The sequence below is a fragment of the Elephas maximus genome, chromosome 1 (assembly GCF_024166365.1).
Source record: "Elephas maximus indicus isolate mEleMax1 chromosome 1, mEleMax1 primary haplotype, whole genome shotgun sequence".
Taxonomy (NCBI): domain Eukaryota; kingdom Metazoa; phylum Chordata; class Mammalia; order Proboscidea; family Elephantidae; genus Elephas; species Elephas maximus.
Genome location: NC_064819.1, coordinates 93,898,126 through 93,924,068, shown reverse-complemented (window position 1 = coordinate 93,924,068; position 25,943 = coordinate 93,898,126). Strand labels below are relative to the sequence as shown.

Here is a 25,943-nt window from a genome sequence, read left to right as displayed (position 1 = left end):
CGGTTTGTTCTAAACGACCCATTACTTTTGTCTTCATCAGAGCAAACGTGGGAACACTCGATTTCTGCTCAGAAGTCAGCCTCGTGACATTACGAGTGTGGGCAAGCTGAGAATTTCTGGATGTACCTAAACGGATCCCCGAAGGTGCATTTTTGCCAGTACCCACGTAGGTGTGGGAATCTTTGTTAAAACCATTTTAAACCAAAAGTAACCAATAAGACGAGTAAAAATATTATTCTGCAAATCCACGTGCACTTAGAGTTGAAACATCTACCAACCCCACCCACTTTGTCACCCAAATCCCTGTGACAAAGACGTAATAGACACTAGAAAATTTTTAGGAAAATACGGAAGTAAGAAAACAAAATTTGATTGAATGCCTAAGTGCCAGGAACTGGCCTACACAAATCATTTTTATTTCATTTCATTATCTCGGCTGCCATATCAGGGCGGTAGCCATGCCCCTATATTTTAGCTGAAGGTTATTTCACATAGACCTCAGTCCACTCAAAACGTCTGAGAAAATGTCTAAATTTAGCTGTAAATTCAACAATTTGTCAAATATGTATTCACAATTTACAAGCTAAACACTCTGAGGCAAACAGACGAAGTGGTACATGAACCCTGTCATCCAGGGGCATTTAATCCAGGAACTTTCTAGAGGAAGGGGGGTTAGAAGTACAAGGAGACTGCCCCCCACACCACCCCCAGGCCTCAAGCCCAGCCCAGCCCAGCCCCCAGCTCCAGACAAGTCAGCATAAAACAGGAGCTCCAGGGGACCTTGGACTCTGCAATGCCTACTTGTGACCAGAAAGCTTATCTCACAAGGAATCCAGCCCATGGAGCTCCCACACTGGGAGGAGGAGGACTGAGCATAGGTTAGATCTCTTGAAGAGCGCTGGGGACTAGCAAGAAGGACCTCAGAAAGCACACTTCAGTGCCCAGTCCCAGCTGGTCAGAATCATGTTCCCAACTTCTGTGACAGTAACTGCTGTTCAAGAAGCCACAAATGATGTGTCTTGCTGAAAATATAAATCATCTCAATGTGAATAGGGTTAATATTTTCCTTTCGAAAAGACATGCAATACCTCTTATGTTTATTTGTTTGCGTGCTTTTGAAATAGTTTCAGACAAATACCTGGACCATAAAACAATGGTTAATGTAAAAATGTATTGTGGTTTTAACATGTAACACTTCTTGGAAAAAATTCAATGCCTTTTCTCCAAGGTCCATCCTGGTAAAAATTTATATGATTTAATTTATCTTGACACTCTTAAGATGAAGAGTTCACTGGGTTATCTTCTACTATAGCAGAAGTTTTAAACAACTGTATCCTGACTGCTCATTTTCTGAGAGAAAAAATGAAAAGAAAAAATACACACACACACAGACAAACTGATGGGGTTTGTTTTAACTTTAAATTTTTCTTTCTATCCTCTTCACCACCATGACACCAGCTGCTGGAGGGCTTAGTTCCAGCCTAGCGGCTTCTAACAGAGGCCCAGCATTCATAGCAGGGCCCTCAACTTCCTGCCCACCTGCCACTCTGGTAAGGAGAGTCCTTCCCATTTCAGATGTCACCCCCATAGCTGAAATATCCAACCAAAGGGGGCCCAGGGACCTCCTTATGCCCCTCACTTCTTCCTGGATGTCAGGGTCTGCACCAGCTCCACCCAGAGGTCTTCAGCAGAGCCCTCCTGGTCTGTGACACCTGCCCCACTGGCCTCTGAATGGACGTCAACCCTGCCTCCAAAGTCTGAGATTCCAGGGAGGTGACAAGGTGTCACTCACACCCAGTCCTTGAGACATATGGAGGTAAAGGAGTGAGAAGGGATGGAAAGTGATTCTTCATACAAAAAATTTAATAAAACTTATAGATAAATATATGAACAAAATCAAGAGTAAAAGGATTAAGAGGATCAAGAGAAACATAGTGTAAGAAAGAAAAGGTTAGGGAGGGAGGCACAGAGGAAGAACAAAAGAAAGGGTAGGTTAGGGGCCTTCAGAGCAATGTGCTATGCCATATACAAGGCTGGGGGAGCCAGAATGGACACATGTCTGGCCAAGGGGTCCTAAACACTCTCTCCAGCCACGGAGACATAAAGAACATGAGCTGCAGAGAGCAAGCTGGCCTGGATACTTCCTATATGAGTAATGCAGTCAGTGACCTGTGAAGAACTTACTGACTCTCCCAATCACATGTAGGCTTTGCAATGCCTGGTGGGAGGAATTTGAGGACCAAGTTATGAGGAAAGGTTGAAGGCATTACCCTTTAGCCCTCTGTCCCCGAGAGAATCACAGGGAGAGAGGCCTGGCCCACTAGAGGTAGGAAGGCCCTGTCCAACCCTAAAAAGCTATTCTAATAGAGCCCATGGCTCCAGGCATCCTTTTCCTCCCTTTTCATGGAGCCCTGTCTCCACAGGCAGAGCTGAGACTTAAGCCCTGAGGCAGGGCCACTGCTCTCTAATGACCATTGCCAGACACTCAGGCCCACCATTCACCACGTGCCATTTTACTCTTTATCATTGCATACTATTATTTCAACAAAAGTTTATAACCCTGTGAGGCAGTTCTTACTTTTCTTGTCTTACTGCTGACAAGACAGAGGCTCAACCATATGAGGAAACCTGACCAGGGTCATACAGCCACGTGACTGAGACCTGACAGGAGCTAGGCCTGCCCTATAGTTCAGACAAATTTCAAACCAGTGTCACCAGAATGGGGACATCAGCCCAGGGATGCTTCAGGGATACATGAGGGTGATGGGGAATGCAGATATCTTTAGCATCTGTATTTTTGTAAGCTTTAATCTTATCTCTTTTTAATCTGTTATGTCCATTTTATAATTTGTATTATAATGTTCATGGTTCATTTCTATTTGGGTTTTTTCTTTATGTATGTATTTATAAAGAAAAAAACCATACTTGCCGTGCAGTCAATTCCAACTCATGGCAAGCCCATGTGTGTCAAAGCGTAACTGGACTCCATAGTGTTTTCAATGGCTGGTCTTTTGGAAGTAGGTCACCAGGCCTTTCTTCTAAGATGCCTCTGGGTGGATTCAAACCACCAACCTTTCAGATAGCAGCTGAGCACTTAACCATTTGCGCCACTCAGGAACTTCTGTATGTATTTATACACTACTTTATTGTGAATAAGGATTTTCTGCAGCTCATAAAATGCTTTCGAAGCAACAAGCAAAATTGAAATGAGTAGATGAAATCAAGGAAAATGGAAAATAACAGTGCAAACGAAACATAAAGTCAGGGGGAACTTTATACCCAACACACACACTTTATTAGAAATGGGTCACGAATTTGACCTGAACTTCTAGCAGCCAACACACAGCAGAGGAATGTGACCAGTTGTATTTTTTTCAACAAACATTTTGAGCAGCCATGATAAGCCAGGCACAGTAATTCCAGGTTTGGGAGATACAGTGTCCCCATGGGACTTATATTCTGGAAGAGTCTCAGACATCAGCGATCAAGGACTAACTATAAACTGAGACAACTGCTCCAAAGCTAAAGAACAGGATTCTATGAGACCAGATAATGAAAGCATCCTATTTAAACTGGAGAAAGAGTCCTAAGCTTAAAGGGAAGGAGTACATTAACAGAAGAAAGGCTTCAGGGGAGAAAGTAAAATAAAAAAAAAAATTTTTTTAACTCTTCTCATTAGCAATGCCAATAGAGTGCAGTCACATCTTACACAAGGGTTGTGTTCTGGGGCAAACATTGTGTACGGTCAAAAAACCTTTAAAAACCCTTTACATCACTCCTCAAGCACTGCACCATGGTTAGGTGTGAACAACCCTGTGCGTAAGGTAAACACATAAATGTATAAAATATAGTCATGGACATAATGCTATAAACAGGGCTGTGATGAACCAAAAATGCATCTTGGAACAGGATCGAATGGTGAGAAAACTGTGGGAACAGAGGCCTCGTGAGGAAATAAGAGATTGGCATCTCTCCTTTCACACACAAACTAGGCTGACGTGCCCAGAGTCTGTAGCAATAGTCCTTACCATTTAAGTTGCTGTGTCATGAGGCATTTTCTTTGGTTTGGCTGGGTTGGGTTTTGTAGAAAATTCAGGATTGAAAATCCCCATGTTCTTAGGATGTTACTCCTTTACTTTCAGAAAGAAACCACTTCCATAAGGCCATTTTGCAGCCTACATCATTTCCTGCCTCAGCATCCATTAATTCCTCCTAGTTGCCTTTTCACCCAGTTGCTGACATTTTGTCACACAGCCTCTCAACAGCTGTGGTTTCTAACTGGCCATCCCAGCCATACCTCATATACCTTCCTATGATAGGAACTTGTTACTATCTAATAACCCACTCTCAATGGCTATAATTACTCCTTGCCTTCCCTATCATGCTGCATAAGTGTTCCTGTGATTTAAAACTTTTCTAATGCCCTAGAAACTTTTAAACTGACCAACAAGACTTCAGTACGCTACCCCGGGACTTCACCCAGCTTGCCAAACATAAGCCCTCTTCCACAATTTCGGGTTGTTTTTGCCTTGTTCCTGGGGTTCAACTCCCTGTGTGGTCCTGAATCGAGGAAAGCTATAGTTTTCTCTCTTGACCTGTGCATGCTAAGTTCTTTTCCTTTTCTGACTTCCTATGTGAGTCTCACTTTCTTCTGCTGTACCTAATAGACTATCCAATACACCCACAGACCTCCTTTGGGTCAAATTTAATGCACCTTCCAACTGGCTCCTCAAATGAGGGTACCCCAGTTAATAGAGCAGCAAGACTCTCAGCAAAATCCATATAACAAGCATAGCTGTAAGTCCAATCAGGGCATTCTTTGTGACATTTCTTCGTGTGCCTGGGGCAAATGAAAAAGACAGGGGAGCAGTCTCCAGAGGAAATGGCAGCAGGTAGACTCAGGGCCCAGCTTTCTGTTAACCTGACTTAGGCAGGCATAAGTTTATAGAGGAATAGATGGGTGGCATGCCCTTCACTCCCAATGTTCCTCTCCAAGGAGCGTTTATAAAGCATTGAGTGGCAGTGTGCCCAGTATTCCCAACATACGGGATTCACATCTCTGATGGTACCCGAGATGTTAATGAGGCAGGACTTAATCTACAAGATTAGGTTTTGTCTTAAATCATTCCCTTTTGAGATATAAAAGAGAGAAGTGAGCAGAGAGATGGGGTGACCTCATGCCACCAAGAATGAAGAACCAGGAATGGAGCACATTCTTTGTACCCGGGTCCCTGAGCTGAAAAGCTCCTAGATCAGGGGAAGATTGATGACAAGGACCTACCTCCAGAACCGACAGAGAGAAAACCTTCCCCTGGAGCTGGCATCCTGAATTCAGACTCTTAGCCTCCTAAACTGTGAGAAAATTAATTTCTGTATGTTAAAGCCACCCACTTGTGGTATTTCTTTTATAGTAACACTAGATGGCTAAGACACTCCATGATCCTGAGTATTGTCTGTGAGTTCTGTGTGGCCATTGTAATGAATTATCGAACTCAGGAGGGAATTAGAGAATGCTGTGGGAGGGTGACTGGTGTCAGAGCTGATAAAGATGGTGTGGAGAAGAGGTATGTCTGACCTCTGCCTCAAAGGAATCAGCCTTGGGCTGTTGATCTTTTTCTTTTTAATCTAATTTTTTTTATTGCTTTAAATGAAGGTTTACAGAGCAAATGAGTTTCTCATTAAACAGTCAATACACACAGTGTTTTGTGACATAGGTTGCCAAGCACACTGCATGCCAAGCCTCTCCCCTTCTAGACTTTGGGTTCCCCATTATCAGCTTTCCTGTTCCTTCCTGCCTTCTTGTCCTTGCCTCTGGGCTGGTGTGCCCATTTAGTCTCATTTTCTTTAATGGGCCTGTCTAATCTTTGGCTGAAGGATGAACCTCAGAAGGGATATTATATTAACACAGGTTGTTGTTGTTGCTGTTGTTGTTGTGTGACGTCCAGTTGATTCCTACTCATAATGACTTTATAGGACAGAGTACAGGTGCCCCATAAGGTTTCCTAGGCTCTAATCTTTACAGGAGGAGATCAGTAGGTCTTTTATCCCACAGAGCTGCTGATGGGTTCGACCTGCTGAACTTTCAGTTAGCAGCCAAGCACTTAAACATTGCACCACCATAGCTCCTTATATTAACACATAAAGAGGATACAGCGTACTTAAAACTTAAAAAGGCCCCCAATAATTATATTGCCCATGACATTATTGTGGGAGTGAAACTTTTTCACACATTTTTAAGTCCCTTAAGTACCTTTTCCCAAACACTGTAAGAAATTCTGTGCCCTTCTCTAAGTGACATTATGGTTTATAGGCTTCTATCAGTCAGAAAAAAAAAAAAAAAGATTTTTTCTTTTTTCTATCAGTCAGAGTCCAGTAAGGAGAGTGAAAACATATCAGTCATCTGAACAGAGAAAATTTTAATACAAAAAATTGTTAACTACCAACACAGTATACATTTTTCTCCAGTGCATATAGGCCACTCTCCAGCATACACCATATCATATAGCACAAAGCAAGCCTCAATAAATTTAAAAAGATTGAAATCAGATAGAGAAGGGAGAGTGTTAACATGTCATGGGGTTGGTAACAAATGTCACAAAACAGTATGTGTACTAACCGTTTAATGAAAAGCTAGTTTGTTCTGTAAACCTTCATCTAAAGTACAATAATAAAAAAAAAAGATTGAAATCATACAAAACGTTTTTTTGGACCACAATGGAATGAAACTAGAACTTAATAATAAAAAGAAAACTGGAATAGATAAAATATGTAGAAGTTTAACAACACAATATTGAACAACCAATGAGTAAAAAAAATTGCTAACTAGTAAAAGTTTCTTAACTACTAAGAGGTAAAAGAAAGCTCTAAACGAAACATAAATAGCAGCTATATGGAAAAGCCACTACCTTTGGGGCTAAGGAAAAAAACACATAAAAGGAAGAAATTTGGGAGAGGGCCCCCTGCCAAGTATGACATTCAGACCTCATTGAAAAAAGAGGGACTGGGAGCCATTGCATGATGAAGAAGTTTGCTAATATGGCACAGGCCAGGGCTGGTGTCAGGAGTCCCTGGGAAGCTCCCCCAACCCCAGGTGTTATTAAGACTTCCTGGAAAGCAACATGCTGCGATGCCAGACAAATTCAACAAAAGGTGAGCAAAACTGGGCCTTCAAACTATAGGATCAAGAAGAAAAGCTCAGAACTAGGAAGGGACTTTCCACCTCTGCTATGTTTTGCAGTGTATTCCCAGTGTTCTAACAACGTCTAACATCGTGCCCATTTGCAAGGAAGAAATATTTACAGGTCCAGCTGCAGTATCACAAAGCAGGGCAAAGACAGTGTGACTTTGGAAATGAGAGGCAATAAACTGATAACAGCCACTTTGGCTACTCGGCTTCCATATACTCCATTTTACACACATTGGTAATTCCATGCAACAAAACTATGTCTTCACCTATCAAGGCAAAGATATCCTTACAGGTGAAGAAGTTCTCACCATTTTCCCAAAAAACTTCCAGTCATTATATCCATCACCGCTATATTACTTACGCCTTAAATTCTGTCACAGTTCCACCAGATATTCTGTTATCATATTCTGTATAATAAACGTAACCACCAACAACTTGTACATAAAACAATAAAGGGAAGAAGGGGAGAGAAAAAAAAATGGTCTATATGTACAAATAAACATGTAGGCATGAGAACCAAAAGATAAAATATGCAAAGCTGTTATACTCCTTGTTTCTGCAGCTGGCCACAAAATTAGAGTTGATACCTTTGACTTCCTTCTTCTACTTCTCATTCCTTCTTTCCCCCACCATCAGCCAGAACCGCAGCTGCTGAGAGTTCTTTACCTGGTGGAATGATCGCACCTTCATTCCTGAAGAGTCTCAGTGCTCAATAGTCCTGTCCCTTTTTTGTTGCTCTGGCTTTCCATTTCCCACTAGCATTGGACTTGGAAGTACTAAGAGGCAATACACTAACAACTGACACAATGCTCACGCCAAGGCTCTCTGCAATTTCCTGCTCCTAAAAATTCTCTTGTCCATTTACATCTTAATTTGGCTAGCAATTCTCTTCAGTCCACCCAGTGTTGACAGAAAGAAGAGCCAGATACTTCTTAATTTCCTAAATTAACACAACACAGTATGTTCATGAGTAACACAAATGTACAGAAGATTTGGGAAAGTAGGTGAGTTTCAGCCATTCAAGAATAAGTACATAAAGTGAATGTTATACTTCTCTCATCTTAGAAGTCCATCAAACAACCATTTCCCTGGAAATTTTTAAATATGCACATTTTCTGGACAGTTGCCTAAACCCAAAAACCCACTGCCATTGAGTCGATTCCAACTCATGGCAGCCCTATAGGAGAGGGTAGAACTGCCACATAGGGTTTACAAGGAGCACCTGGTGGATTTGAACTGCCGACCTTTTGGTTAGCAGCCAAACTCTTCATCACTATGCCACCAGGATTTCCAGATTGCCTAGACCCCCCAAAATAGAACTAGGGCCATACACTCTGCACAAAATCAAGTTCGATAAAACATACTCTACACTGCAGAAGGATACAGCCCCTGTTCTTTCATATACAAAAAGTATAAAATGTCCACAAAGTTTATTTTTCATTATCAAAGGAAAACAACATCCCATACCCAAATTCTACCTACACTCAATCAGCTAAAACAAGTCAGTTTTTTTTTTCTTCTAGCTATAGAAACACAAGACAAGAACTGGCAATTCTCAGAGACACACACTCCCTCAGTAGTCTGCATCCAAAAGCACAAAGGCATGGCTCCCAGTGCCTTCCAGCACTCACCTCAGAGTCTTTTACCTTGGGGAGTCTCCAGCTCCAAAAAGAGCCATAGTGAGGGAACAGCAACAGAGATGTGTCCCTATGGAGGCACAGCCTTGGAGCCATGGGGAAGTAATGGAGATTCAGGCCCTGGGAGAACACCATCCCCACCAGAGCCAGAGCTCAACCCCTCCCCTGAAGGGCTCACTGGCTCATTCAAAGTAGAAGGACCTTTGTTAAAGGGCACAGGGAGCCCCTTGGGCCCACCGACCATGGAGCAGATAGTCATGGATATGTCTCCCGACTTAAACATAAACATGAAATATGGAAAGAGGGTCCAAGAGAAGAAAGCCTGAGAGAGGAGAAAAGGTAGGACCCATCAGTCATGTTGTAGAAAGACATGTCCCCGCCATCATAGTCTAGGAAAATCCCCATCCTGCAGGGAGCCTGCCTAAGGCTTAGCCATGTCCGAGGAGTAGTACAGGCACAATATCCCACTTCAAACTGTCCCACAACCCAGAACCCCTTTTCTGGGCACTCTCTGAACCAGTCTTTCCTGTCGACATCTTCCCTACAGACACCCACAGCCCATTGACTTTTATCTTCATATCTGGTCTCCACCTCCCAGTAACAGCGCCCTGAGGTGATGCCCTTGAGACCCAATACACTGCATCTGTCATCATTCAGCTTCTCACAGATGTCCTTCCAGGTCACACTTGTCTTTTCCTGAGAGATGGACAGGTTCGAATGGGCAGAACGCGGGTTCAGAGTGACAGAGCCTGTAAAGAGAGTTAACGAATCATGCAACGCCCTCCCCTGGCCCGTAACAAGGGCACAAAACCACCTTCCCCCAGAGCTACTAAGTGGCATGGGGAGGGGGCTAAGCACCAAGAACTGAGAGCTAGTGATTCAAGCTCCCAGCCCTCCAAGCAGGGGAAGGAACAAAAGGACTGATTTGGGATTAAGATCCATCACACTGCCCTTGAGGACCAGCCTGGATTCCAGGGGCTCGGGGATACCTATTTCACATCAAACATCACCCACACCTGTGTAGCACTAGCTACCCTGATCATCCCCTCCACCACCCACACCACCACCATCAGTGGAGCCTGCATCTGTATCACCACAGAGAACTGATACAGGGGCCAGAAGCCATGGGGGAGGCAAAAGGAGCTCCCAGAAAAAAGAAAGAACACGTGAGTCACTCACAGATCTGGAACTGCTCTTTCCGCCAATCTGCAAGAGAACCACAGATTTCATATCAGGGAATTGCAGACTTTATACATCAGGATCAGCACCTTTTCTTGCAAAACAGAGTGATGCAGGAGTTATGGGGGAAATGTTTTGGAAACACTGAACTAATGTATTTATTTCTCTTTCTCTCACACACTCACAACCCTCAACCTTCCCATGAAGCTTTACAACCTTCCCATTAAGGCTAAACCATAAGGCTTAACAACCAAGAACTGAGACGCTGGATACCTACCTGAACAAAAGGTCATTGCCCAGCTTTGGCTATCAAATTATGCTTTCACAATTCCTAGCCAGCAACTATATTTAAACCTATGCTGTGTTAAGAAAGAATTGGACAGATCAAAATTGCCAAGGCCTCCATTTACTTAGCGAGAGCTGATTGAGCTGAACTTGTAAGATTCCTCCAAACAATGAATGGAGAGAATTACAACTGACTCAGCTCAACTTACAGAATGACTATAAGCAATGAGTGAAGAGAATTCAGGATATGGTTGAAGTCAACTCAAGTTAGAAGGCAATGGAGAGATTTCTAGGAAGGGAGAAAGAGAAGCTCAAAGCAGGAAACACGTACATACAGTAAGAGGTCAGACACTAGCGGCGTGTCTTTTTTCATAGGGTGGTGGGAACAAAATCACCCATATAGCCATGGGAGAACACAAAAATATTGGATCTAGTCATCTGCTTCCTCCAGTAGCCCAGAGACATCATAAGCTTCCAGGAGAAATACCACTGTGGCAGGCAGAGCACTGGGCCCAAAGATGTCTAAATCCTAAGTCCGAGAACCTGTGAACATGTTACCATACATGTGTCCCACTCCATGTGTCCCGCTCCCTAGGGATCACTAATTCTATAGACAATGGCAGGATTAAATCTGCTGAGCCCAACTTAGTGCAAATTTATCTGGATAGAAAACTGCCTAAATTTCCTCAATACTCCCTGAAATCTGAGGACATAAAAGGGTTACCACCCATTATCAAAGATTTCTTACAGAAGGGATTGATATCCCCTGCACCACTTCATGTAACACTCCTGTATTCCCTGTGCAAAAACCTAACAATCAAGATTGGAGATTTGTTCAAGATTTAAGAGTAATACCCAGATTCCTTGTAGTCCCTAAGCCACATTTATTATTAGCTAACATACTTGACGAAGCCACTTACTTAACAGTAGTAAAAGGAACTTTACAGATGTGATAAAGATAAAGGACCTTGAGATGGGGAGACTATCCTGGATTATCCAGGTGGACCAGTCTAATCACATGCATGCTTAAAAGTAAAGACTTTTCCCAGCTGTGATTAAAAGAAGAGGGATAATGAAAGCAAGGTCAGAAAGATGCTGTAATTACTGGCTTTGAAGATAAAGGAATGAGAACACCAGCCAAGGAATGTGGGCAGCCTCTAGAAGCTGAAAAAACAAGAGCCTCCAGAAGGGAAGGCAGCCCTGTCCATATTTTGATTTTAGCCCAGTAGATGCGTGTTGGACTTCTGATGTAGAGAACTATAAGGTAATAACTTTGTATTGTTTTAAGCCCCTAAATTAGTGGTAAATTGTTCAGACAGAAAATAGGACACTAATACACTCACATCCAACATGGAGCAGGGGCACTGGTAGAAGAATGTACCTTGAGAGAGTATGAGATTCCTCATGATTTGCATGTGGAAAGCTGAAGACCCAGAAATTTTCACATGCTCTCATGGGAGGTGGGGAGACACAACAATGTCCAGAGAACCAGTGGACCAGGAAGGACTAGGGTCCGGAGGACCAGAGTCAGGAGGAAGAAGTGGTACAGTATACCTGTTTTCCAATCAGAGACAAGTGACTGGACATGGACTCTACTATAGGGAAGAGGGTCACCAATAATGCCCCCAAGTGGCCAGATGAGACCTTCCCCTCCTCAGCAGACAACAACATAAATGTCTTAAGGGTCAGATGAGACCAGCCTCCCCAGGGTAAGGACTTAAAATGATGAAAAGGAGAGCACAGAGACTCCTCTCCACCACTGTTCTAAAGCCATATAATCTCCTTCGATTCACATAATTCATGTGGGAAGAAGAAAGGCAGATTGCTGACCAAAGGAAAGCCTATTTATGTTGTCAGGCCCTGAGATGTCTTCAGTGGCAGAGCTTTTGCCCCTGTGGAGGCTAGAGGATATTTCTACCAAGTCCAGAGAATATGGCCAAAATCTGGTCTCACGGGACAAATGTTTAAGGCATTGTTATTGTTCTTGTCAGATGCCGTCGAGGCAGTTCCGACTCAAAGCGACCCTAAGCACTACAGAACGAAATGCTGCCTGGTCCTGAGCCATCCTTACAATCGTTGTTATGCTTGAGCTCATTGTTGCAGCCACTGTGTCAATCCGTCTCATTGGGGGTCTTACTCTCTTCCACTGACCCTGTATTCTGCCAACCATCATGTCCAGGGACTGACCCCGCCTGATAACATGCCCGAAGTGTATAAGACGCAGTCTCGCCATCCTTCCTTCGAAGGAGCAATCTCGTTGTACTTCTTCTAAGACAGATTTGTTTGTTCTTTCGGCAGCCCATGGTATATTCAATATTCTTCGCCAACACCACAATTCAAAGGCGTCAACTCTTCTTTCGTCTTCCTTATTCATTGTCCAGCTTTCACATGCATGTTATGTGATTGAAAATACCATGGCTTGGGTCAGGCACACCTTAGTCTTCAAGGTGACATCCTTGCTCTTCAACATCTTAAAGAGGTCCTTTGCAGCAGATTTACCCAATGCAGTGCATCTTTTGATTTCTTGACTGCTGCATCCATGGCTGTTGATTGTGGATCCAAGTAAAACGAAACCCTTGCCAACTTCAATCTTTTCTCCGTTTATTATGATGTTGCTCATTGGTCCAGATGTAAGGATTTTTGTGTTCTTTATGTTGAGGTGCAATCCATACTGAAGGTTGTGGTCTTTGATCTTCATTAGTAAGTGCGTCAAGTCCTCTTCACATTCAGCAACCAATGTTGTACCATCTGCATAATGCAGGTTGTTAACAAGATCTATCCTGAAGTACAATGCTGTCAGTGATAGGATTATATCCATACGGCTACAAGGAAGACCAGTTAATATGACTGTTATTCAAATTTACACACCAACCACTAGGGCCAAAGATGAAGAAATGAAAGACTTTTATCAGCTGCTGCAGTCTGAAATTGATCAAACATGCAATCAAGATGCAGTGATAATTACTGGCGATTGGAATGTGAAAGGTGGAAACAAAGAAGAAGGATCAGTAGTTGGAAAATATGGCCTTGGTGATAGAAACAATGCCGGAGAGCGAATGATAGAATTTTGCAAGACCAATGAATTCTTCATTGCAAATACCTTCTTTCAGCAACATAAATGGCGACTATACACATGGACCTTTCCAGATGGAACACACAGAAATCATATTGACTACATCTGTGGAAAGAGGTGATGGAAAAACTCAATATCATCAGTCAGAACAAGGCCAGGGGCCGACTGCAGAACAGACCATCAATCGCTCATTCGCAAGTTCAAGCTGAAACTGAAGAAAATCAGAGCAAGTCCACGAGAGCCAAAATATGACCTTGAGTCTATCCCACCTGAATTTAGAGACCATCTGAAGAATAGATTTCACGCACTGAACACCAGTGAGCGAACACCAGACGAGTTGTGGAATGACGTCAAGGACATCATCCATGAAGAAAGCAAGAAGTCATTGAAAAGACAGGAAAGAAAGAAAAGATGGATGAGCAGAAGATTTCAAAGGTCGTCTGAAGAAGACAAAGTAAAGTTTAAGGCATTAGGTAATTTAAATTTTAGAGATAGTAACTAGCTTGTTCATTGAACTTTTAGTGTAACTAATAATCTTAGAATAGCCTACATTCCACACACAACCTGGTGTCCTCAGGCACTGACCCCTCAGACTTTCATCATTTGTCTTCTTAACCAAATACAATTCTGAAGAATAAAGGATTTCAAGAGACATTTTGATGAATGTCCAAAAGACTCAATCAAACCACTTGGACTTCCGTGACTTTCTTTGTTCCTTGAACTATAAAAACCCCATGCTGCCTCATCTTGGGTTCAACATCCAGTCTCATACTGTGTGTTGCCCTATTCGTGATTTGTATGATCAACTAATAAATCTCCAACATTATTTTAACTTTTTTCTGACACTTATAAATTATTCAACACCTCCAAAGGGTAGAGACTGCGGAACAAGATATGATCATTTATAGAAATAAGTAAATGGCATATGTCTTGCATATGTGATGTGAAAATTTGTGATCACCATCCCCACTTTACAGGTTCATTCGACTATACTGGCATTTCTGTCTTTGTTGATTTGCTTGACGGAACAAGATCACATACCGTGGTCAGGGTGATCCACCTGACCCCACAGAGAAAAGTGAGCTCTGTTTTGCTTGATTTTCCACAAAGATATTAGTTGAGACGTAACTATAATTTTCTATACCATAATTCCTGGAGAAAGCTAAAGAAAAATAAGGGAAGGAACAAGCAGGAAGAGGAGAAATGAAAACTGACATTTAGTTTTGAAACTCTAGATGCATTAAATACATTGGCGTGGATTTTAATATACTCATTATTTCATGTCACAAAAAATCTTTAAGTAACAAATTATTGTTCCAGTTTTATAAATAAGAGGATATTAGACATTTATTTGGCTCCCACTATGAATGTATTAATATGAAAATGTTGAGTCTATTGTAATGGTGGTGTTTGTCCTTTAGAAAACAAAAGGATATACAAGGTGTACATTAAATTACTTGAGACTTCAATTCAGCAAAGAAGGGGCAGATGGTAAAACAAGATAATCTCCTCATTCTTCCTCATTGTTCATGATGATCCTCATTGTTTATAAAGAAATCCCTGGGAGATTCAGGAAGGTTCACTAACGTGGTTCCTCACATATCTGCTCCCCAGATCTCCTTGCTCCCCAGTCGCACCTCTCTGTCTGTCATGATACATACCCCTGACTCTGAAGAAAAACATCCTGGAGCACAGAACGGAGATGTTACACAGGCCGATGGGACACATGTCCTGAACTCACTCCAGAGAAAACAGGTCCTCTGGATAGCCCTTCACTGCATTAGTTTCCCCCTTACCCTACTCCTGCCCCACCACCACCACCACCACTGGAAGGTTCGCATGATCTTCTTATCAGTTAGATGTTTACGTCAAAAATGGCTAAAAATACATATCCCTGACAACAAAACCAGGAAAGATACCACAAAAGAAAAAAAGAAAATTACAGACCTATATCCCTCATGAACTTAGATGCAAAAATCCTCAACAAAATTCTAGCTGGTAAAATTCAACAACATATCAAAAAAAAAAATTCACAATGACCAAGCAGGATTCATACCAGGTATGCAGGGATGGTTCAACATTAGAAAAAAAATTAATGTAATCCATCACATAAATAAAACAATAGACAAGAACCACATGATCTTATCAATCGATGCAGAAAAAGCATTTGACAAAGTCCAACACCCATTCATGACAAAAAAAACTCTCAGCAAAATAGGAATAGAAGAAAACTCCTTAAATAATAAAGGGCATGCATACAAAGCCAACAGTGAACATCGTCTTAAATGGAGAGAGTCTGAAAGTATTCCCCTTGAGAATGGGAACCAGAAAGGGATGCCCTTTATCACCACTCTTATTTAACATTGTGCTGGAGATCCTAGCCAAAGCAATTAGGCTAGATAAAGAAACAAAGGGCATCCACACTGGTAAGGAAGAAGTAAAAGGATCTCTATTTGCAGATGACATGATCTTATACACAGAAAACCCTAAAGCATCCTCGAGAAAACTACTGAAACTAATGGAAGAGTTCAGCACAGTATCAAGATACAAGGTAGACATACAAAAACCAGTTGAATTCCTCTACACAACAAAAAGAACATCGGAGAGGAAATCGCCAAAGCAATATCATTCACAGTAGCCCCCAAGAAGATAAAATACTCAGGAATAAATCTTACCAGAGACGTAAAAGACCTGTACAAAGCAAACTACAAGACAATACTGCAAGAAACCAAAAGAGACCTACATAAGTGGAAAAAACATACCTTGCACATGGATACAAAGACTTAACATTATAAAAATGTTTCCTCTACCCAAAACAATCTATAAATACAATGCAATTCTGATCCAAATTCCAACGACATTTTTTAATGAGATGGAGAAACAAATCACCCACTTCATATGGAAGGGAAATAGGCCCTGGATAAGTAAAGCATTACTGAAAAGGAAGAACGAAGTGGGAGGCCTCACACTACCTGATTTAGAACTTATTATGCTGCCACAATAGTCAAAACAGCCTGGTACTGATACAACAACAGATACATAGACCAGTGGAACAGAATTGAGAAGCCAGACATAAATCCATCCACATATAACCAACTGATATTTGACAAAGACCCAAAGTCAGTTAAATGGGGAAAAGATAATCTCTTTAACAAACGATGCGGGCATAACTGGTACCCATCTGCAAAAAGGTGAAAAAAGACTCACACTTCACACCATGCACAGAAACTAACTCAAAATGGATCAAAGACCTAAATATAAAATCTAAAACAATAAAGATGAAGGGAGAAAAAACAGGGACAACGTTAGGAGACCTAAAACATGGCATAAATAGTATAAAAAACATTACTAACAATGCGGAAGGGAAACTAGATAACTAAAAAAAAGTTCCTAAAAATCAAACACCAGTGCTTATCCAAAGACTTCACCAAAAGAGTAAAAAGATGACAAATAACCCAATTAAAAAATGGGTAAAGGATATGAACAGGCACTTCACTAAAGAAGGCATTCGGGTAGCTAACAGATACTTGAGGAAATGCTCGTCATCATTAGCCATTAGAGAAATGAAAAGTCAAAACTACAATGACATTCCTCCTCACTCCAACAAGGATGGCATTAGTCCAAAAACAAAATAATAAATGTTGAAGAGGTCGTGGAGAGACTGGAACACTTATACACTGCTGCTGGGAATATAAAATGGTACATCCACTTTGGAAATCAATTAGGACCTTCCTTAAAAAGCTAGAAATAGAACTACCATACGATCCAGCAATCCCCTCCTTGGAATATATCCTAGAGAAATAACAGCCTTTACATGAACATATATGCACACCCATGTTCATTGCAGCACCGTTTACAATAGCAAAAAATGGAAGCAACCCAGGTGCCCATCAACAGACAAATAGATAAATTATGCTACATTCACACAATGGACTACTACACATCGATAAAGAACAATGATGAATCTGTGAAACATTTCATAACATGGAGGAATCTGGAAGGCATTATGCTGAGTGAAATTAGTCAGTTGCAGAAGAACAAATATTGTATGAGACCACTATTACAAAAACTCAAGAAATACTTTAAACAGAGAAGAAAATATTCTTTGATGGTTATGAAAGTGGGGAGGGAGGGAGGGAAAGGGGTATTCACTAATCAGATAGTAGATAAGAACTCTTTTAGGTGAAGGGAATGACAACACACAACACAGGCGAGGTCAGCACAACCAGGCTAAACCAAAAGCAAAGAAGTCTCCTGAATAAACTGAACACTGCAAAGGCCAGTGTAGCAGGAGTGGAGGTTTGGGGACAATGGTTCCACAGGACATCTAAGTCAATTGGCATAATAAAATCTATCAAGAAAACATCCTGCATCCCACTTTGGACAGTGGCATCTGGGGTCATATTTAGAAAGTGGCCATCTAAGACACATCGATTAGTTTCAACCCACCTGGACCAAAAAATAATGAAGAACACCAAAGACACAAGGTAATTATGAGCCCAAGAGACAGAAAGGGCCACATAAACCAGAGACTACATCAGCCTAAGGCCAGAAGAACTAGATGGTGCCCGGCTACAACCGATGACTGCCCTGACAGGGAACACAACAGAGAACCCCTGAGGCAGCAGGAGAGCAATGGGATGCAGACCTCGAATTCTCATGAAAAGACTAGGCTTAATGGTCTGGCTGAGACTAGAAGGACCCAGAGGTCATAGTCTCCAGACCTTCTGTTAGCCCAAGACAGGAACCATTCCCAAAGCCAACACTTCAGGCAGGGATTGGACTGGACCTTAAGATAGAAAATGATACTTGAATCAAGCAGACACATGAGACTATGTGGGCAGCTCCTGTCTGGAGGGAAGATGAGAAGGCAGAGGGGGATAGAAGCTGCCTGAATGGACATGGAAATGCAGGGTGGAGAGAAGGAGTGTGCTGTCTCATTAGAGGGAGAGCAACTAGGAGTATACAGCAAGGTGTATACGAATTTTTGTACGAGAGACTGACTTGAATTGTAAACTTTCACTTAAAGCACTATAAAAAATTTTTTTAAACACAATCCAATCACCCAGACAGAGCTATTACTACTATTTCGATGTATACTGACCCAGACTTTTTTCAATGCACAAGTAATAATAATCACTATCATTTATGGAACCCTTCATCCCTGCCATACATTAGGCTCAATGATTTACCTGGATTATTTTATTTAATCCTCACAATTACCCAGTGAAAGAGTGATTTTCATTATCTAATTGTATTCATTGAGAAACTGAGACACAACAAACCTAAGAAACTTCTACACAATCACACAGCTACTAAATGGTGGTGCTGGGATTTGAATGTAAAGGGTCTTTTTTTAATTTTATTTTCATATAAAAAACAGGATCATTAAAAAAAATGGGTAAAAATAAATGTAATCCTTACTGAAATCACTCAAAGAAGTGTCAAGGAGTTATTACATCCCATGCACCCAATGACCTGCAAACTATCTGGGCAACTCCCCAGATCCCACCACCATAGACCTGACCTTTGGCCTCTCTTTGACCTCCCTTTGGTCTATCTAAAACCTCCACAAGGTGTCTCCCACACTCTCCTTTACTTTCCTTATCTCCTCCCCACTTCTCCGCCTCTTCTTTTCCTCCCTGATTCCCTCCCCAACCTCTCTCTTATAAAAAATTTTAACTTCTCTGGGTTTCTCCTTTTGCAACCTTCACTCATTACCCCTAATTAGCTCAACCTAGCACTCTGAGCCCATTACGCAAATGAAAAATTCTCCTCAGAGGGGAGATAATGACTGCGAACAATTATATATTACATTTTTCTACGTGTTACACATACACAGAATCGTTCATATGTTTACAGGTGGTTCACAGACACTCAACGCAGGTTTCCATCCATAAATATCTTGGGGTCCCTGGACCCCAGATTCAGAACACCTGCTCTAAAGCTACTATGTTTTCTGCAACCAAGAAGACTTAGAGGAAGAAACCCAACAAGAGCAGGGGGTCAGGGCATGTGGAAACAAAGAGGAGGCCAATATTCACAGGACCAGGAAGAAATGGGAAAATCAAAACTGGATCCAAAAAGGGATAGAACTCTCAAGGCCAGAGGGATCGAGAACCAAGGACTCCCTAAGGAAGCCCTGACCCCTAAGCAGGTAAGTACAGTTTCTGAAATCTTCTAGAGACTGGCCATGCCTGACCTGCACAGTTATTACCCTGCTCCTGTCCCTCCTGACAACTGAACTCTCCACAGTCACTGATAGCACTAACTGGATGTATGAAGTAAACAACATGTTTTCAGAGGATGTTGCTAACCCAACGAGAGGCCTGCAGTAGAGAAAGGGCCCTGGAGCCGCTTTGCTTCCTCATGCTCTGATCCCCTCCCCTTGTTGGGTTTCTTTCTCTGAGTAACAAGCAGAACAGGGAAGCCAGTTTTATCCTGCTGTGGTGCCCACCAATGCAGGAACGGCCAGGCTGAGGCAGAAGCCCCAGGCGGGGAGGGATGTAAGGCCATAGAAAGGTTAGAGTCACTTACCTGAATACACCTGGGCCTTCCTCAAGGCTGAGAGGGAACACACCCTGGTGAGACCTCAGCCACAATCCCTGTGAATTGACTGGACGCCACCCTCCCATCTGCCCTAAACATGTGCCTATCCAGAGGGAGGCAGATGCTGGAAAAGAGATGAACCCCTGCAGCGTGCCAAGCTGGCCAGGGATGGTGGGAAACTCCCATGACCACAGGTCAAGAAGCCTGGATTAAGTTCAAGTTCCACACCGTCCCGCTGCTGCTGTGGGACCTTAGGCAAGTCACTTGGCTGAACTGTGCCTCAGGAACCTCAAAAACTCCTGTTCTACCTGCATTCCACAAAAAATCAAAAAATATGTGTGATGATATTTTAGGGAACCAAATATAAATTATTCCATAATTGTAAGAAAGCATTGTTATATCTAGTATTTTCCTGCAAATACATACCTGGAAAATATATATTCCCTCAGAAAGGAGAAATGAATGACAAAGATATGGGGCCAGATTCAGGGTAAAATGGCCAACCATTTTGGAAAAAAATATTTCTAGAGATAATAACACCTCTACTCTGGGGAGCCCTCAGCTCATATTATCACATTTCCCTGCTTACTCATCCTGGTCCTCTCCCCATCACTTTTCCATCAGCACCTGCAGGAGCTGGAGAGGAGAGAAGTGACACCCCTAGAGAGGAGGATTCTTGGACCACTAAGTCACACCCCTAAGCTTAATGACCCATCTTTTTATGTAGCTCCTTAAATGAAATCCCTGAGCATCTGCCTTTTAGCTTCCAGGTACAGAATGAGAGCTTTGTGGGAGGGCCGGGACTAGGATGAGAAAACCCACAATACATGACAGATTCCAGAGGTCACCACCACACCAGAGCTGTAGCGAGGTAACAAGCACCCAGGGGCAATCTCTGAGTTGCCTCCACACACACAATTCAAGATCCCAGGGGCAATCTCTAATTTATGCCCCCCCCCCAATTTCAAGATGAATAGACATTGATAACAATGACACATCAGCAGGAACACCTTCCCCCTACCTTTTCCAGCTGCCGCAGTCAGGCATGTTTCATACTTGTGGTGCCTGAGAACGTCATTCCACACCTCATCTGTGTCCCCTTGGACTTCTGCCCAGGGACAAGTGCTCCCCTTGGCCCTCCCCCCTCACTAACCTCTGCACCACCCCCAGGTTCCCAGCACTGGGAGGGAAGCAGAGGCCCAGATCATAGAGCCCCAGAAGCAGGATTTTTCTCCCCAACACCTTCCACCTCTGCCCCCAGGGAATGGGGTCCTGATGTCTATGCCAGAGAGACACCGGGAGAGGGGACACATGCGCACAGATGGGGTAGGAGACCCAGGGACTTCTGGGGAGTCACTCACCAGTCTGGTAAACCTTCTTCCTCCAGTCTGAAAGGAACACACAGGAAATGAGGTGAGCTAAGAACCAGAATTCTCCCCCCACCACCCGCCGCCGGCTAAAGGGACACAGAGACGGCAGGAGGGAGAGAAGAACTTACCCAGTTCTGCCTGAAGTTCATCTGAAAGAGAGAAAATAAGCATGAACTCCCACCCCGAAGAAAAGGAAAGACTGTGTGCCTGGAAAACCCACAAAAAGACCCTCGCCATATGCTGAAGAAAGTTTTCCTTCCAGACCCATCTGAGCCTCCACGGCTCCAGCTGCCTTTTCCAGATCTGAGCCTCCTGTTCTGGGCAGAGGCCAGCTGTTCCCTCTCAGCACCAGCTCTGCCCTCACCAGCCTGGCCCTTCCCCTGCCTTACCTCTGGCCTTCAGTGCCTCCTGTTTTGTCAACCCGTCCTCCTACTTATGCAGCCGAAGAAACTCCTGTTCCTGCTGGGCCTGTACCTTTGCTGAATGCTCCTTCTTGAGGAAATAGCCAGCCCCAAGGATGAGAAGCCCCAGGACAGTCAGGCTCATGGCAAAAGCCGGTTCCAGGGAGAGGCCTGAGGGAAGAAGGGCTCTGCGACTCAACCAGGGACCCCATCAGGACACACCCACATCAGCCCAGCCTAGCACACTCAGGGACTTGGTCCCCTCCATCCCGGCCCTGCTGGGAGCCGGAGCAGCGCTGACCTGGAATGAAAATAGCCTTCGCCTTCTCCTGGCCCAGGATGGGGTTGAGGATGGAGCAGGTCACGTTCCACACAGAGCTGTCTCTCACCACCAGTGAGGCCTCCACATGGAACAGCCCGTCAGCGTCTTGGGCATGGGCCTCAGGGAAAGCTAGAAACTTCTCTCCAGTAAGGTCTCTCCACTGAACCTGGGGTTTCGGAAACCATCCAGAGGCCATACAGACCATGCGGACCCCATCTTCCTCCGGCCCTTCAATGTGCACTTGAGGGGCAGAGCCCACACCTGCAAGAGAGAAGCTGTGGAGCCCAGGAGGCTGCCTTGTCCCAGGTGCCATCCCGGGACCCTGGCAGCATGAAACTAAGGGAACAATCTGGAGGTTCTATGGGAAGGCCACCCCCTCGTGGAAAATAAGGAAGGAGCATATGGACTCTAGGAGCTCTGAAGGTGGGCTCTGTTCTTCCCAGCCACTCAGGTGGAAAGACTGAGGCCCAGAGAAAAAACGAGAAGAATTTTTCAAACCTCTTTTCTTGAGATGCAGCCCAGGAAACATAAATCAAAGTACAAAACGCCAGACCAGGCCAGGAGAAAGAAGATGGTGTCATTACAAAAACTTTTCAAGGACAAAAGTTAAACTAGATCATAACTTTTGTTGAAACTAAGTCTTTTTTGAACTTACTCCAGGAACTAGGAAATATTTGAAATTAAAAGATTTCTGGGTTTTGTTTTTTTGTTTTGCGTTAATTACCCACAAGATCTTCTTCATCCAAACTGATCTTACTCTCATCTTCCCGTCACAAACTGAGAGAAAATCTCCTTCACTCAAGGATAATTTTTCCCCTGAGCTCTGGAAACCAAAGGTCACCGTCTCTTCTAGGCCCTGGTCCCATCAATTTTCATCTCCCTTCCCTCTCCTCTGTTCTTACCTCTCAATTCTTTGCTCTCTACCCACTGCAGAAACCCACTGACTCATAGCAACCCTGTAAGACAGAGTAGAACTGCCCTGTAGGGTTTCCAAGGCTGTAAATCCTCACAGAAGCAGACTGCCACATCTTTCTCCCGCACAGCAGCTGGTGGGCTCAAACTGCCAACTTTTTGGTTAGCAGCCAAGCAGTTAACAACTGCACCACCAGGGCTCTCACTCCTCCCTGCATCATCCTCATTGTTAATCTCTTCCTTTCCACTGCTTCTTTTCCTAAGCACATAAACATGTTCAAATTTTTACAGTCTCCTTCTCCTCTTCTTAGAAGAGTAAGCTTTATAATCCATGAATACCTCAATGTTCTCACCTCTCACCTACTTCTCAGCCTCCAACAGTCTGACTTCTCTCACTATTCCACTGAGTCTATTCTTGGTGAGTTAACAAAAGTCTGCTACTTGGCAGCCCAGAAATCACCCTGCAGCCCTGATTCCTCAGTCTCCCTTCAGCACATGACACTCAACTCCATCTTGAAACTGGCTCCATCTTGGCTTGGTCACCTTTCTCTTATGCTTGGCTTGTCGCCTCTCAGGTCACTCTCCTAATTCTCTTTTCTGGACTTTTCTTCCTCCCCCTACTCCTCAAAGGCAGGAGTCCTGTCACAGTTTTGTCCTTGAATCTCCACTCTTCTCACATCACAGTTTCCCCGGCTTCGTTTTGTTCCCACTGCTTCTCAATAAATCACTTCCAAAATTATATGAATTAAGCACCTCTGTCTCCCAAATTTCCCATCTTTACAACCACATTCCCATGCATTATCTTTACAAGGATTCCTCATATACACTTCAAACTCAAAACTGCAGAACAGAATTCATCATTTTGCAATGTCTGGGGTAGATTGACCACAAGGATAAGCCTGGGTCTTCACCTTCTTTATATCCACTTCACACTTTGCCACATCACTTTGTAGTGCCTTCCCACTCTTACTCTTGAATAGGTCATGTGACTTTATTTGACCGTGAGAAATTAGCAAATGTGACACAAGCAAAGGTTTAAAAACTCCTTGCACCATTAGGCTCTCTACTGTTTCCACAGGAGGGACATGCTCGGCTAGCCTGCAATATGATGAAACTCAGGGAACATTGCCCTGTCACACCAGTCTCGCAGCTGAAGCCATCTGAAATCAGCCAGTTGACTCCTATCCATAAGAAAAACCCAGCTAAGTTCCACATGGGGACCTCTTCAGCTGATCAAAAATGTATGAATGAGCCCACTTGAGATTAGCCTAGCCCAGCCTAGATTAGATGAACTCTATAAAAGCTCAAATTAAATAAATGTTTATTGTTTTATAGTACTGAGGTTTTGTGACCGATTGTCACATAGCATTATTACAGTGACATGTATTTGATACATAATTATCAATAGTCCTTCCACTCAACACCCAAGGAAAACTCTGGCAATCTCTGTGGTCTTCTCTTCCCCTCCAAACTCCTATATTACCAAATCTACTCCCTCAGTTGAGTCTACTTTCCAAATCTCTTTAATGTCTGACCCTTCCTTTCCCACCTCACAGCCACTGCCTGAGGTCAGGCAGTCATCCTCTTTGCCTCATGACTACACTCTATGCTGCCGGCCTTTCTCCCTTGTATCCATCCTCCTCACAATTGCCACAATGAGCATTCCCAGCATTGCTCTGCTTAAAATTACCTCAGCTCTGCATCCAAACTCTGCAACATAACACACAAAGCCTTCTCTGAAATCAGAGAAGATACCTGTCTTCCTCTTCAACCCCTTCTTTCAAATCCTCCCACAAAACCTCCACCACCTGTACCCCACAAAGTCCACATACTCTAGTCCCAAGGCCTATTTGGTTACTTGCTATTAACCACACCATGCTCTCTGTGCCCCCATGTTTTTTCAAGTTCAGTCCCTCACTCCTGAGGACGCTTTGGAACACTGCTTGATGAGCTCAAGTGCCAGCTTAAGTATCTACTCCCAGGGAATTTTCCTGACCACCCCAGGCAGCATTAACCAGTCCCTCCTCTGTGCAGCCTATACCAGGAACATCTCTTTGTCCACTAAGGACACCTCTTACCATCCTGTCCTCCATTCACTCCCACCAGCCAGAAGGCTTCCTTGTGTGCCCAGAATATACCAGCCACACTTCTACCTCAGGGACTTTGCACTGGCTCTTCTTTCTGCTTGGAATTCTCATCCCCCAGATATGCACTTAGCTAAATCCCTACTTTCTTCAAGCCTTTGCTCAGACAGCACATTCTCAATAAAGCCCAGTTCAGTCCTCATTCCATTCCCCACGCCCACATTCTGATTCCCTTTCCCTGTTCTACTTTGTCTTTTATCTTCTGAACTTATCACCTTCTAACATCATTTATACCCTAAAACTTTATTCTGATTTTTCTATCTCTGCATTTAGAAGACAAACACCACAGGGCAGGGATCTCTGTTTCGCTCACTGATATATCCCTGACACCTAGAACAAGGCCTGGTACATAGTAGGGGCTCTACATTATTTATATGGAATAAATGAATGAATGAGCCTCCTTTTCTGCATCTTTAAAATGAGGGGCTCAATTAAATCATCCCTGAGGTTGCTCCCAACTCCAACATTCCAAGACTCTAGAATATACAGACCAAGTCACCAACCTGCCACCTTCACCACTAACGTAGCCTCTTCATAGGAGCCTCCCTTTTTGAAGAAGCAGGTGTACAACCCATCATCAGAAACCTGGACCTTGTCGATGTGCACAGCAGCCTGTCCCTGGGTGAGGAAGTCCCTCACCAGCAAGACCCGTCCTGCATATTGCGGCATCTGCTCCTCCTTCTGCTCCTGCTGGTTCTGCTAGATGAACACCGCTTCTGAGAACTTGGAACGGAACCACCGCAGCTCCATGTTCTCTGCACTCATGGCAGGGGACAGGAAGCAGGGCAGCGTGGTGTCCCCGCCCAACACTGCCACAATGGGGTCCGTGGGACCAATCACCAGGAACTCTTCTGTAGACAAGACATGAGAGTGAGAAAGCTACAG

General features: G+C 43.5%; 1 protein-coding gene and 1 pseudogene across 1 annotated transcript in view; both read right to left on the bottom strand.

Annotated features, from left to right (window-relative positions):
* LOC126078794 (butyrophilin subfamily 1 member A1-like) overlaps positions 1–25,943 on the bottom strand; it is a 163,077-nt gene that overhangs the window by 98,136 nt on the left and 38,998 nt on the right. The window lies entirely within an intron of this gene.
* LOC126078804 (butyrophilin subfamily 1 member A1-like) overlaps positions 9,065–25,943 on the bottom strand; it is a 61,798-nt pseudogene continuing 44,919 nt past the window's right edge.